At 39.8% G+C, this 14,898-nt stretch overlaps 1 protein-coding gene across 4 annotated transcripts in view; it reads left to right on the top strand.

Moving 5' to 3' along the window:
• Positions 1–535: 535 nt before the first annotated feature.
• ncoa2 (nuclear receptor coactivator 2) overlaps positions 536–14,898 on the top strand; it is a 71,002-nt gene continuing 56,639 nt past the window's right edge. Inside the window, exon 1 of one of the 4 annotated variants that reach the window (XM_037756448.1) lies at positions 536–898. The gene's annotated coding sequence lies outside the window, so the exon portion shown is untranslated. Of the gene's footprint in view, positions 899–1,197; positions 1,415–14,898 lie in introns of those variants that run through there. The other 3 variants (XM_037756446.1, XM_037756449.1, XM_037756447.1) reach the window with 3 other exon arrangements.

Raw genomic sequence — 14,898 nt, 5'->3', positions numbered from 1 at the left:
CACCAAAATACATGTTATCAAGAGCTCGTTTTCCTTAGAACATTTTAAAGGGAAATTATCATCACATTTGATTAATGATGTCTAATGTCTTTGATATGTTTAAATATATTTTCTTTTCTTCTGTACTGTTTTTTTGTATGTATTTCATTGTTTGTATTGAATTGTTTTCCACTGTTTGGTTAGGGTTTTCCGGCACATTTTGTGTACTTCTTGTCGTTGTTTAACTTTTGTTGTATTTTTTAAATGATGTTAGTTTAGATCTTTCTTCCTTTTTTTGTTATTGTTTTTTTTTTCTCCTGGGGTCCTTTGTATACGCCTGTGGCTTCTTGACCTCTCTTGACACATTTCTTGTTTTTCATTGACTGGATTTTGTGAAGTTTTATATATGTGCAAATAAATAAAAATAAAAAAATGTGCATACATGTTGGTAAGCTGTACTCCCCTCCACCCCCCTATATATTGGCAACCCTGAGTTGAGATGGGGGTCATTAGTTTGCCCACCTTGTAAACACAAAACATTACCGACAGTCGTGACACGGTGGTGTGCTCTGAAGTGGGTTTAAATGTCAGCAACAATAACTGTTGTTCTATTAAATAACACCAAGTAATGGTGTCATCCTAACAGGTAAATCTGGCCGTAGGGGTTGCTGACGGTACTGAGTGTATACTGCTGCTGCTAGAGGAGCTGGAGAGCCCCGTGATGTGGTTTTCAGTGTGGGGGAGGATAGCAGAGCAGAGCTACCAGCCAGATAAACACTCAGCATTGGTTTGCACAGCAGGAGTAACATGGCGGCACAGTTAGCCAGCAGAAATGTTGTTTCACTACCGCGAAGGTCAGAGCGGCGTCTGATAAACGGGATTTAAACAACCAGGACACAAACCCAAAAGTATTAAATCGGTAAGTAGCCATCACACGTGTTGGTTTGGTGCTCCTTAGTTTGGTGGACAGGGGGTAGGACGTGGTGTTGTGTTATCCCAATGCGAGGTCTTCAATCTCGGGTTGTCTGGCACAGACAGGCGGCTTGTTAGCATTAGCTTCTTGCTGCTGCTGCTGCTCTCTGTGTGTCAATAGAATGTACAGCTGCAACAATGTTGCAATGAGTTGTTGCAACGTTCTTAATGTAGCGGCTGTGGCCACATATACATTTAACATGTAAACTAACAAATGTAGCGTATGCACGGGACTTTCATATGTGTTTTTTTTGTGCTGAGTGGAGAAGGGTGACCGTGCACACACGCACACAACACCCGGACGAAGTTCGCCAGGAACCTAGTTAGCATGCTAGATGTTGTAGCTAGCAGCAGGCTAGTCTGTCGTTGTCAGAAATCTACCAGTTCTCAGCAGCAGCATGTGTGTGTTTTTAGCTGGGTTTGTTGTGGTGTTATAACCACGCCGAGGCAGTTCTTGCGTTCGGTAAGTTGGCAGGAAATCCCTGCATTTGTTCAGGGTTGCATTCTCATGTTTTTTTTTTTTGCTGAACTCTTGTGTTTGTGCTATGCATTGTCGAGGTTGCTATACTTTACTAGGCTTGTTAGCAGTCAAAGCTATATAATGTGAGCACTTAAAGAAGTCCGAAAAAGTTGTACAGCTACACAGCAAGAAAACAAGCTTGGAAGAGGAAAAGCAGTGCTTGTTTTGGTGTTGTTGCTCTCCAAAAAAAAACGTCATATCATCATGTGTAGCACTTATCAGGTGGCAACACAATCACTACACATGCACAACTATAGGCTTCATTGTGCGGGGGATGTAAATAGATGCTCTTTGAAAATGTAATGCAAACCCCATGCAGTATATAGCAGTCAAAGCTATATAATGTGACCACTTATAGTATTCAGTGTAAGTTGTACTGGCTACACAGCAAGAAAACCAGCTCAAAGCTTGGAAGAGAAGGAAAACAACAGTGCTTGTTTTGGCGTTGCTCTCCCAAAAAAAAACGTCCTATGTGTAGCACTTATCAGGTGGCAACACAATCACTACACATGCACAGCTATATGCTTCATTGTGTGGGGGATGTAAATAGATGCTCTTTGAAAATGCAATGCAAACCCATGCAGTATATAGTATGAATGCTACTTGACTTGTGTGTTGTTGCTTTTGTTGTGCCAGTGTTGAGAGTGCACTCCTTTTAAGGGCTCCCCCCTTTGCTTGACTGATCCAGGACTATACAGGCAGGCAAGACAGCTTGTGCCATGTCAGTGATTGTCAACAGCTCCCCTCCTCTCCAGTAATGCTGCAGGAACGCATCTTGTGGAACCAGTTGAGCAGTTTTTTCTGTTGCATCACTCCTGCCCACCTGGTGGTGCATGCACAGCAGCACTGACTGGTGTCACATCACTGATATGAGATTTGAACATGACATGTTGTGTCTAGGTTTTTGCGGTTTGGCTGCAACTTCAGGGCTTTTTCTGTGAAGATGGATGTGATGGATTTCAGTCAGATCCTACCGGTAGTCAAAGTAAACTCTAAAGGAGTTTAAAAGAAACCGATGTTTCATATTTTTCATTAATGACACATTAATAAATGGGACGGAGCTAGGACTGACCTGAAAGCTTCGAAGCTTCAACTGTTGCCATGGTATTCAACCTCCAAATCACTATTCGAATGCTTCGTTTTTAAATTTATATATATATATATATATATAAGTATGTAATAATAATGTATAAATCCCCAAATAGCCCATAAAATAAGGAATAATCCCACATTATTCATATTTAACATGAATTATTATTAGTTATTCTCATACGGATATCGCTGTTTGTTGTGTACAATATCGCTGTTAGCAGCACTGTCTCAGGCACTGAAACTGGGGAAATGGAGACAGACAGACAGACAGACAGAAGAACATGTCAGCCTGCCGTGCCTCACTGCTCCGTGAAGCTTTGAATATTTCTCACCGAAGCTTCGAAGTCCAAAAAATGGTATTCGGGACAGTGTTTATTTCTGTCACCTGTGTGCATGTGCTGTCTGTTAACCTCTTTAAACATCCTCCTGTCCACATAGTGCCTGAAGTTATTGACTTTTTGAGTTGTAGTGAAGCAAAACTCACTCTCTTTAAGTATTTTTTGGTGGATATTGGTTGAAAACGTTTGTCCTTGAAAGACAGGAAAAGTGAAGTAGTAAAATTTCCTCCACATCTGACTGTATTTTAATTTTGAGAGTGTGTTAGATGAGGACATGCGGAGCATGCTTATGACGCCTGCGACAAACCCCTCCTAGTTACAAAGAATGCAGTCCTGTACAGATGGAGGCATGCATTCCTCCAGTATGTTGCTTTTGTTATTTATTTTATACAAGGCTGAAGCAGTCTACGTAACAGGGCTTTTGCCTTTGGTTGGTACACTAAAGAATTTGTTTTGTGTCATTTCTTAACTCAACATTGCAATAAAATGACTGTGTTTGGATGATGACAGTTCAGGAATTCATTCAAGCATGTATGGAAGTATGTGGATGTTTATACAAGGATAACTGGCAAGAGGTTTTCTCACACTGGTTTGGCACAGTTGGGATATTGGATGTTACCTAGAAGTAATTCTCTGCCTGAACACATTGTAAACTACAGCTATTGCAACAGGTGTGTGACAGTAATGCCCAGCGTGTCACATGGTTTGGAAACTACATCCATCCTCGCTAGTTGTTTTCCCTCAGTCTGGGCTCCACTCATCAACCCTGTAATTTCCTTCACACAAACCCATCTTTCTATATTATTGTTTAGCTCTTATTGGTTGCCAACTCCATGTTCAGAGTGTGTTCATATTTTCATAAAACAAAGCAGTAATTTCTAATGTAATTAGAGACAAGCCTCTCATCTTGTAATCACTGACTTTTGCCCTGTGATAGGCTCGCTCTGTTGCGTCACCTGAGTGATACTGTAATCATTTGACCCTTGTTCTGTAGCATACGCTGCCAGTTCTTGGGTTGTTGTCTGTCACTGTGGGCCTTATATGATAGCCCAGTCCACTAATGAGTTGTTCGTACTGCAGCCCCACTATAATGTAGAATTAAATTGCATTTTTGTATTGATGTCAGATATATGCTCTGTGATTTATGCAGACTTTCCATATGTTGTTATGAGACAATATTCACACTAAACACTGATTTTATTTTGGTTTTAAGCATAAATAATAGGCTTATAGCATTGTGTGTCAGTTGTATCTCTGAATAATCTGTAGGATTTGGTCAGTCAATTTAGTTAAAATGCTGATTTTGTGTATTGCAGTGAATGCACTACATGACACAAAGATGTTGGGGTGAATACCTAAATCACATGAGGTCCCCAGGTAATTCTGCCCCGTTGTTATTATTACATTGTTATATATTATTAAGCTCATCTTAACAACTGAACTTATTTCAGGCTTGTAACCCAAAACATTCAAAACATAAGCAGTTTTAGAAGAATAAACACGTGTAGAGCTGCAATGATTACTCAACTAATCGATTAGTCGAGCGACAGAAAAATAATGCCAACTATTTTGAATAAAAATAGCAGAAAATGCTCTTTTCAGCCTCTCAATCATGGAAACTTCCTGCTTTTTTCTGTTTTATATCATATTAAACTAAATATCTTTGGTTTTTGGAGTGACAAAATAAGACATTTAAAGACATCACCTTGGACTTTAGAAACTGGGATGGACATTTTCTTAAATTTTTTGTAGAGCAAAGGATTAATCGATTAATCTAGAAAATAATTGACAGATTAATCAATAATGAAAATAATCGTTAGTTGCAGCCCAAAACTCCCCTCTGTGATTAAACTCATTTACAGCTGGAATTATTCGTCAGTTAATCTATTAGGCCTTTAATAGGAAATTAATCTTCAACAATTTTGAAAATCAGTTAATCACTTATGTCAAAATTGAAGATAAGATGACAAATTTTCAGGTTGTAGGTTCCAATTTTTTATATTTTCTTTGTCTTCTATGATAATAACTTAAATATCTTTGGAGCTTGGACTGTGTATAATCATTAGTTGCAGCCCTAAACTCATTATTTATGTGAATATTCTTATCAAAATACTAATTGACAAGTCAAATTTCACTCAAGTGCCATGTTGCCGTCTTGTGCTAATGCTTAAGATGATAAATTTATGACACCTATATGGCTGCAACCAAGGATTATTATCATTGTCGATTAAGCTGTTACAATCTGTTGATTATTTGCTTGATTAATTGCTAAGTTGTTTGATCTATAAAAAATGTCCTCAATTGTCTTGTTTTGTCCACAACTCAAAGATATTCAGTTTACTGTCGTATAGGAGTAAAGAAAAAAGAAAATATTCACGTTTAAGAAGCTGGAATCAGAGAATTTTTACTCTTTTTTTTTTTTCTTAAAAAATTACTCAAACCTATTAATTGATTATCAAAATAGCTGGCGATTAATTTAATAGTTGAACTAATCGATTAATAGTTGCAACTCTAGCCACCTGTCCAATCTAATGCACACTTATGGCATAAATCCCTTTTTAAACATATCATATTTTACTATTTAAATACTCTACTCCTCTTGTTTCCACACACTTCTCTTTACTAACAACATTAAGTTGACTCATTTGCACCAGGCTGGAAAATGACATCCCCGTCTCCGCCGCTTAGTACGTCCAGCTCCTGAACAACACCATATCACTCTGTCTCACACAGTCAGGCTCTTTAATGTGTACTCCTTTTTAAAAGCAGTGTCAAATGACAACATCCAGCGCTGGCAGCAATCTGGGCTTTTATCAGGATGTTGCAAAGTATTACTGTCCTTGCTCAAATCTGCAAATTCCATTCAAAGACCGAATGTTGGGAGAAACTATGTTTTGCTTTTAGGTAAGACTGCTCTGACCAGACCAGTTAGTTTAGATTAAAAAAATAACCTTAAATGATTTGAGACTTAGAGAATTAGATATGAGACCAAACTGGAGTAAAGACTTTGTCTGCGCGATAAGACAGGTTAAACAAACACACAATGGCTTCTCGTCAAGTTTAGATGTAACAGATCAGACTGCGTCGTGTTATCTGTCCATCACTTGCTGTATAAGGGCCACAGTGTATTCTTGATATGATGCACCGCTCCCCCCTGGTATCTGTTTGCCTTGTCTCACTGGGCATCTCACCCTGCTGTCTCTGCGTTTGTGTTGTCATGGAAACAGCAGTGTGACAGGTCCTGGGTGGGCGTGAGGGATGAGCTGTGGGGAAATGGCCAGGTTTTTACAGCAAAGGGAGCGAGAGGAGGGGGGGCGGGGGGCGGCGAGAGGAGAGACGTCAAAAGCAAGGCAGGGATGGTTGATGGAAAGCTGAGGGAGCTCTGACATGGAAGAGGAGGAGTCGGGAGTATTTACTCCCTCTCTGCTTCAAGGCGTGTTGTCATTGTGTTGTTTAGCTGACCTCAAATCAGCCTTCCCCATCTATCTGTGCTAAGAGTAGGGCCTGTCTTGTTAACAGCAGCCTGTACAGGATCCTTTTAGGTTAACTGAAATTATCCAAGTACAGTGCTTGTCGTTTAAGGGTTGACGATTTACAATGAAGAGAAGTGCTGCCTGTCAGATAAGCTAAATTACTGGGTTTGCTCTGGATCAACAGAGCATGAGAGGGATACCCATGTCATCATAGTTGTTTGCTGATAATAGTGAGCCAAAATTTGCTCTTGGATAACTTCTTGCCCCTTTAGTTTGCACTAGGGCTGCACAATATATCCTTTTTTTAATCGTCATCGTTATGTCAACTTGCGTGATAAAGACATTGCGAAAGACTGCAATATTGAACTGAGGGATTTTTTTAGTTAGTTTAAAAGGAGTATCAGAAAGCAGCCCTTTAAAATGTTACTGTCATTCTTTTTTTTCATTTTAGCATTTTGTCTTCAGTTCAATGTTCAATTTGTTCATTTATAGGATTTTGGAAATAATTTCTTTCAATTTTTTGTATTTTAGCAGAATATTGAAAGCAGCAGAACTGAAAACAATTGATCTGTTTATCGCAAGTAATATCGTTATCGTGATATTCAGCGTTATTATTGCATATCGCACATTTTCCTCATATCTTGCAGCCCTAGTTTGCGCCCGAAATTCTATACTAACATGCCATTTAGTACGCTAAAATAGTGTGTGAGATTTATTTTAGTACGTATTAAACCAATAGTACAGAAATTACATACTATTTCTGGTGAAATATGACAATATGCAAACGTTGGACACTACTGCAGCATAAATATCCCACAATTCAATGCGGTAGTGATGACAGGGTTCTTAACAGATGTTGACGGACAGCTCTGTAACATCAGTAACGCTTCAGTTTAAGTGCAAGTATAAGATTTCACATTGCTAGGTGTAATATGTTTTCTAAATTAGTTCAGACTTTGATTCTCTTAAACCGTCATTTTGGTCACATGAGGTTGGCACAGGTTACCGTGGTTACACACCTCCAACCAGCAAGGAAGATTTCAGAAAGTGGCGATGTAAATTACTGCTCAGTGTGTCACATATACTGATGTTCACACAAAAGTATGTTGAAAGATAGTACACATATTGGATATGTAGTGTGTAGTATGTAATCATTTTGGACGCAGCCCCAGTGTTTTGGCTGTATAACCATGGATGAGTACGTTTGTCAAAAGCAACATCCAGGAACATTTAAGCTCCATATTGGCAAGCAAACGCGCTGTTGAAATGTCCTTGACTTGATCATTTTCCAGGTGGGGTAATTCCCTCTGGCAGTCGGTTTGTGTTAGCATGATATGGCTAGTCATTTTGAATCTGTAATGTTTTTAAAACTGAGATTTGTAACCTCACACCGTTGGGCTGCTGCCTCGTGCTCTAGCTACTCCCATTGAGACTCCAGCGGGGCTCCAAGGATCTCGAGGCTCACAGGCAATCCAACGATTTCGACAGTCCACGCTCTTCCACTTATGTAGGTCAGCTACAGCAAAGTGCATATTGATCTTCCAAGCTAAATGATATTGTGGTGTCTACTGCTCATTGCTAAGAAGGTGCCCTCAGCCAGTTTGGCTTGAGCAGAGGATACAACAGAGGTCACATGACAGTGTGACAATGCTTCTGCAGCTGTTTTCACTTGTTTTGTGAGGCTGGGATTGCTTAGCTGTACAATATGGTGGATCTAATAACTGTTACTATTTTTGAATGTGTGCTCAGTACAGTACCTCATTTTCATTCACGCTTTCCACAGTTATCACTAATCTGATTGTGGTAATAAAATATACAAATTTAAAAGTACTTAAAGATAGAGGTTATAAAATGCTTTATGGAAAGGCATAAAAACCCCTCCCCTCCCCTGTAGGGATGTCAGGATACCAGTAATTTAGTAGTCAATACCAATACCAGTGAAATTCCACGATTATTGATACCAATTTGATACCACGGTAAAAAACAAAAGTTAAACAATAAATCCCATGTACTTCAACATACACTCCTTTTATTACCGTTTACATACTAGTTTTTGTTAGGAAGTTAAACAGGTCATAATTCCCTCTCTTATCTATTTCATATTGCTGTGAAAACATCTCCTTCAAACAACTCGATTTATTCAAGTTTCTCGCCAAAAAATACATTTTACAAGATGACATTTGAACACATGATAATGTTAGAATTTACCTTCGCCTGAATGCATCATAATGTAAATCAGTGGCAACTCCCGTGCTGAAATTGGCAGGACGAGAGCTAGTTAAAGTTAGATGTCAGCAGTCGGTTAGCAGCACAGTCCTGCATGGAGCTTACAGCTAACGTTAACTAGCTCTCGTCCTGCCGATTTCAACACAGATTTGTTGTTCACAACTTAGTATTATCAGGGAAGAAATATGGTGCATCCCCTGGACGTGTCAATAGTGAGATTACTGCGCCCCAAACACATTTTCTATTGACAACAGGACACCGTTCGCCCTGACAGTACCTGTCATACTGTAGAAAACAAGTACTGTCACATTTTCAGATTTTTGGCATTGAATTGGTACTGAAGTATTGTTTCTCGTGACCCTCGTGACGTATCACTACTCCCGTCAAAGAATGACAAAGTTAGATCATAAAGATGCAAGATGGTATCCTCTAAATTGATTAATGCCAGGACAGAGCTGTACATAAAGGTTAGAGGGCATGCTTTGAAGTCTTAATTTGTGCGTGTGGGTGAATTGCTTTCCCCTCTGCCACAATGTGTTTGTGGCACTGGGTGCTAGCATGTGGTTGGCACCCTTCCCACTGCCCAGGGTGGAATCCTTGGCACCGAGGGAGGGAGAGAGAACTTGGATTGAGCAAGCTGCCTGCTGTAGTCGGGTGGGTGGTCCAAAAATATGCAGCGTGAATCTGCCCTGAGAAAATCTGGTGCACCATCTTATTCTGGAATGGAGGTAAACGGCGTCGACACCATCGCGGGCCGGGCTAAGGTAGCACGGAATGACATGTGCAGAGCAGCAGCATTTCTCACTCGCTCGCCATAAAGCCAGAGGAATGCGGGGATTCAGTTTCAGGCTTTTCATTTCTGTACACATTGTGACGGTCAAACTCTGACCAGCATGATTTCTCTTTCCCCCTCTCGCTCTCTCATTCGCTCTCTCTCTCTCTTTCTCTCTCTCTCTCTCTCTCGCTCGCTGCTGACTCAGCAGTGTTCCTTCAGTGACCTATAATATGGTTTTGCTTGCTTTATCTTTACTGTTTTCAGCAGGTAGGTAGGGAATCTCCTTAGCTGACCTGTGTTTTCTATCCATACTGTACAGTTCAGGTACACCGTAGGTTAATGTTATGGCTAAATTAAGCACAACCCCATCAGCCGAAGTACTTGTTTTCCTTTTATTAATCACCAAGAGCATAAAATGTTGCACAGGATCATGAGCCTCATATCACGCCCCGTTAACTCCCACAATTAACCACAAATGGTGAGTGAAACGACCAGTATGAATAGGTGAACATGATGTGCATGTAAATCAGCTCTACATTAAGTTACCTGATGGACATGCAGCCCTTTCTAACAGGTTATCTATTTTAATTAACAAGTCATCTAGCAATAGATTTCTCAATTAGTCATGAAGACCAGCGTCCTATCATAAAACTTCCTTTGTCTGGCAAATGCAACAAAAAACACTCAGTGCATACAGTGACATAGTACAGAGTGTATCAATTATTTCCCCTCATTTGAGATGATGTCATCAGAACATTATCTGTTTTAACATAGACTTTATTTGAGAAGTGGATGTAGTCACTGCTACGTCACCCATTGGTTTGTGGACTGCCGTTTTGAAGCTTAGAGTTCGGCATTTTGGCCATCGCCAATGTCTATACAATCAGACTTCTTTTTGCAACCAGAGGAGTCGCCCCCTGCTGGCTATTAGAAATAATGCAAGTTTAAAGCACTTCCTCATTGGCTTCACTTTTCAAACCTGGAGGTAGCCCACTGGTTTTTATATGATAAATGACTATGTATTAATAAGTGTAAAAATTAAAATAGAGATTTTCTGAAACTAAGGGGGGTGGTTAGAAGTTGACACCAGTTTGGTTATTGTTTGGTGGTCATAGCTCTAGCATGGCCAGGGAGAGTGGATATGTCAGATACAATTGGACTGTTGGCGCTCCATTTGTACAGAACCCAGGTTTTATTTTTATAGATTGTGTTGAAGACGCTTAGGTCAAGCAAACATGAAGGTTCAGTGTTTATTCTATTTTGCAAGGATGACCTGCTAAGACAAATAAACAGCACATGCTGTGTTGATTTGTAATGAAGGAATATGTCACCCAAATGCAACAGTATGGCTCTTTCATGTGTTTTTGGATAACAGTGGTGTTTTATAGCATGGCCTACAGACAAAAGCAATGTCAGGCTTTGACTAAAGAGACACTCTTTGTATGATAAATGTATTGTTGGGGTTAAGTTTTTATGGGATCTGTTGATAGTAATTAGATAAAATACGGCAGGTCTTGTCCTTTTAATGTGGGGTAGAGGGGAAAGAAAGCATTTCTCCACCTTCCCAGAGCAACCATGCACTACTAATATGTTTTAGAAATTGAGATGCCGTGAGCTCACCCTCCTCACTAAAAGCCCAGCTCTTTTTAATCAAATGGATAATGATGGTGACTATGTCAGTAAGCTAAAGGCCGTTTTTGTCTTCGCTAACACGGTGAGAATTAATTCCTGGTGCTTAAGTTCCTGAGTATTTAGAAAAGATTGTTTAAAATTTTTCATTTTGTTTTTTGTGTATTTGTGCTACTAATGCCAACAAAAAAAATAGTAATTATGTTTGTGATTTATATATGCAAGCACTGAAATTATGCATAATTAAATTTTATGCCCCTCTCCAAACAGAACAGCCAAATTACCTATATTTGTCCCACATGGAGTGTGTGTGTGTTTGTTTGCATGTCAAAATGCTTCCATTCATGCCTTTACTCCAGAGATTTGTGGTTTTGGCACCTGAAGATGTGGGCCGTCAAAACAAAACCGCCTCCCATCTCATCTGGCAGTGGAGTGCAAAACAAAGGCACTCATTGGAGAGGAGATTACACGGGAGAGGCAGAGCCAGGATGTTACACTGATGCTCCTGCTACAGAAGCTGAGGGACAATATTTTAATTTACAAACCCAGCGTAGGGGTGGAGTTCTTTGACCCTTAATAGAAATGATTAAAGGAGATGAAGGAATTCATTTATCTCAGATGTCACCATATAGTTTCTCTCGCCATCATTACATAATAATAACATAACATAACACAGCAGTGAACTTGTGATAAATATCACTAGTGCAGTGTCTGTTCCAAACGGGCCTGTTCAGAACGGGCCTGTTCAGAACGGGCCGATTGCGCGGCCTCCGTTGTTGATGTTTGCAGCTTTCTCGAGAATCTCATCCAAAAAACTTCACACTCAACACTGCGCTTCCTTTGGGTCCTGAGCAATACACCTGCCATGACATAGTTGCATCCCCTAGCAAAGCTGCGTGTAACTTACTCTTGTGTATCTGTTCGGCGGTCTAACACTTAATAGGAGTCCCCTCTAAATACACTACACTGTGTGTACATAACACACTACTAATAAATATGTCCAGTAGCTCTCAAGACCACTCACTCGACACTGCACTTTCTTGGGTCCTCTGCAATACATTTTAACTTCCCTTAACTAGCTTTCCCCCTGCTGATTTCTACACAGATTTATTGTTCACAATGACAGGTTAATGTATAAATGTGTAAACAAGGGAACATGTTTTTAATCCCATATCTTATCTGGCCTATGTATTGGTTTTAAATTAAATTGTTTATTGTCTAAATCTATGCCAAAAATAACTCTAAAATTTCAAAAAATGTGAATCACTTGACTCAAATCATGTGAATCTAGTGAATCAACTCGACTTCTATTATTATTATATTACTGCAGGACCTTCCACTATGTCATATTTTATTTTTAAAACATGATTTGGGAGCATCTGACTATTAGTTTGCATAATGTCATAACAAAAGCGTTCTAGGACATTTTCATCTGTAAAATTACAATGCGAGGCTGAGGCATAGGCTATATTTTCCTCATATGTCATACGGCTGTTACTTTGACAACATTGCCTGTTTTAAGTTGCAATGCGTCTTTAAGATGATCTGCTGTAAAAAGCGCAATGTAAATATATTCAGTCCATAAACATCTGTCTGTCAGGTTGCTGCCACTGATGATTTCCAAAGTGGCTTGTCTAATGAGGATGTCCCCTGTCTGTGCAATCAATGCAATTCTTAATGTGTTTTGTCATCAAATATTTTGCAAATATTTGTCAGACACTTAAGACTAGATGACTCGACACTACATGCAGGGGCGGAACTGATCATCATGCATTGTTTGAACTGGAGGCTAGTGGTTGTTAAATGTACACGCATAGCGAACTGGTCTGGACTTAAATGAGTTGCTGTTTGGCCGTCAGCCGGCGCTTATGGAAAGCTCCGCTATACCATCATGTAATAGATCCACATGGCAAGCAGGATACCCAGCCAGATGATACCACTGTGTCTGAAATGTTTGACCTGGCAGGGTTTCATCAGGGGTCAGTGGCTAGTTTAGATGGAAACAGAGGAGTCTGCTTGTTGTCTTTGCAAATTAATCATTTATATGATACCTGTGGTATACAGTAGGAGATGTCAAACATTATACTGGAGACATCTCAACAGATTTACTTCAAACATGGGTGTTATTATTATCAGTTATTTCACAGAAAATTCAACCTGAAACAACATCATTGAGGCTCCTATTAGTGACTCTGTCGGTGATTCTCTTTGCTAAGTAAAGGTTAAATAAGCCATCGTTGTAGGGTCTGCCTGACCTGGCTGTCACCGAGTGTTTCAGCAGGGGACTGTGTAAATGGAGAGAAGGCTGCTTCACTTTGCTCTTTGCTCTGTCTGGTCCAATTACATGTTCCACTGTCAGAGCAGCAGCGCTCTTAATCAGGTAATGCTGGGGTTTAAAGTCATCCCCCGAAACGTGCTCGAGAGATTATTACCCTTCTCACACGTTGGTTCAATGGAGCAGACAAACATTATGAACTTCTTCCTCTGTCCCATATACTTCTACCTAATTTAAATCCACGTTGAACTACTTGTTTCGTTGTGTTTTGCAGCTTCGTCAGACACTGTATGTGCGTTTGCTGTGAGTCTGAGCCTGTCACATTGTCTCAGTCTTTGGCTGATAAAGTGACATAGTTGTGTCAGCTGATCTCCTCTACCCCCTCCCCTCTGCCCTAACATGGTACCTCCTTATCCTGAGTCGGCTTCCACTGTATAGCCTCAGGCCTCCACGGGAACTAATTCCTTACAAACTGTGACGGGCAATAAAAGATGGTGGACACACACACACATACACATACACAGGCACAATAGATGTGCATTTGACATGCAGACGAGTCACAAGACGAGCTCCAAATCTTAAAAGCATGCTGCGTACACACAAATTGTTTTCTGCCCACACCACTTCTCACTCTGCATCTCCATGGCTCTTTGAGCTACACAATTTGCTTTCTCTTCTCATTATGACTCGCTTCTTTTACAACACAGCTTATCAGTCTAATTATGGTACGTACACATATGTGTTTTCTGTCCCTGTGGTCACAGCTGAAGGAGCTGGCTGTTGCTATTTGAGCAACAGATGTGAGGGCACCTGGCACACGGTCGCAGCTTCAGCCGAGCAGCCCATTGATGCCAAATCAGTGCCAAAGTGTAATGAATGTGTTTTATGTGAGGATGTCTGTATACGTTGATGTTGATATGTTGATTTTCAGTCAAAATTAGAGCTGCATCGATTAATCGATTAGTTGTCAACTATTAAATTAATCGCCGACTATTTTTATAACAGATTAATCAGGTTGAGTATTTTTTTAAGAAACAAAAAGTCAAAATTCTGTGATTCCAGCTTCTTAAATGTGAATGTTTTCTGGTTTCTTTACTCCTCTATGGCAGCAAACTGAATATCTATTAGTTGCAGACAAAACAAGACATTTGAGGACGTTAGTAGCAGCCCTAGTCAAATCACAACAAATCTTTAGCAGCCCCCTTCTTCATCCCCCCTCTTTACATTAATGCTGAATTCAATTTGACATTTTTTATTTTTTGTTAAACTTTATATGTTTGATTCATGTATGACTTGAAGACTGTTGACTACAGTGCAACAGTTACTCAAAAAATATTGTAATTGTATTTTTGTTAATTGGCTTCATGAGTTAAAGTTAGTTTATTCATGTTACTATTAAGATATGGGTTCAAACACTGCTGTGGCCAGTCCATGTGTTTAAACCTGCTGCTTATAAAACAACACTTCTTAACCTATAAACTGTCACAAGCCCCATTTATGGCGAAACGTGTATACTTTGACGCAATCTTTGTTTGGCAGAATAATCAGATTATGTGATTTAGCACAACTCGCAGTTGCTCCTAGATGAACCAAAATCAATTGATTGTTGGTTAGGATGA

Source organism: Sebastes umbrosus, chromosome 21 (genome assembly GCF_015220745.1).
Source record: "Sebastes umbrosus isolate fSebUmb1 chromosome 21, fSebUmb1.pri, whole genome shotgun sequence".
In the NCBI taxonomy this organism is placed as follows: Eukaryota; Metazoa; Chordata; class Actinopteri; order Perciformes; family Sebastidae; genus Sebastes; species Sebastes umbrosus.
The sequence above is the reverse complement of the archived record's forward strand: the minus strand, read 5'-3'. Positions and strand labels throughout refer to the sequence as shown.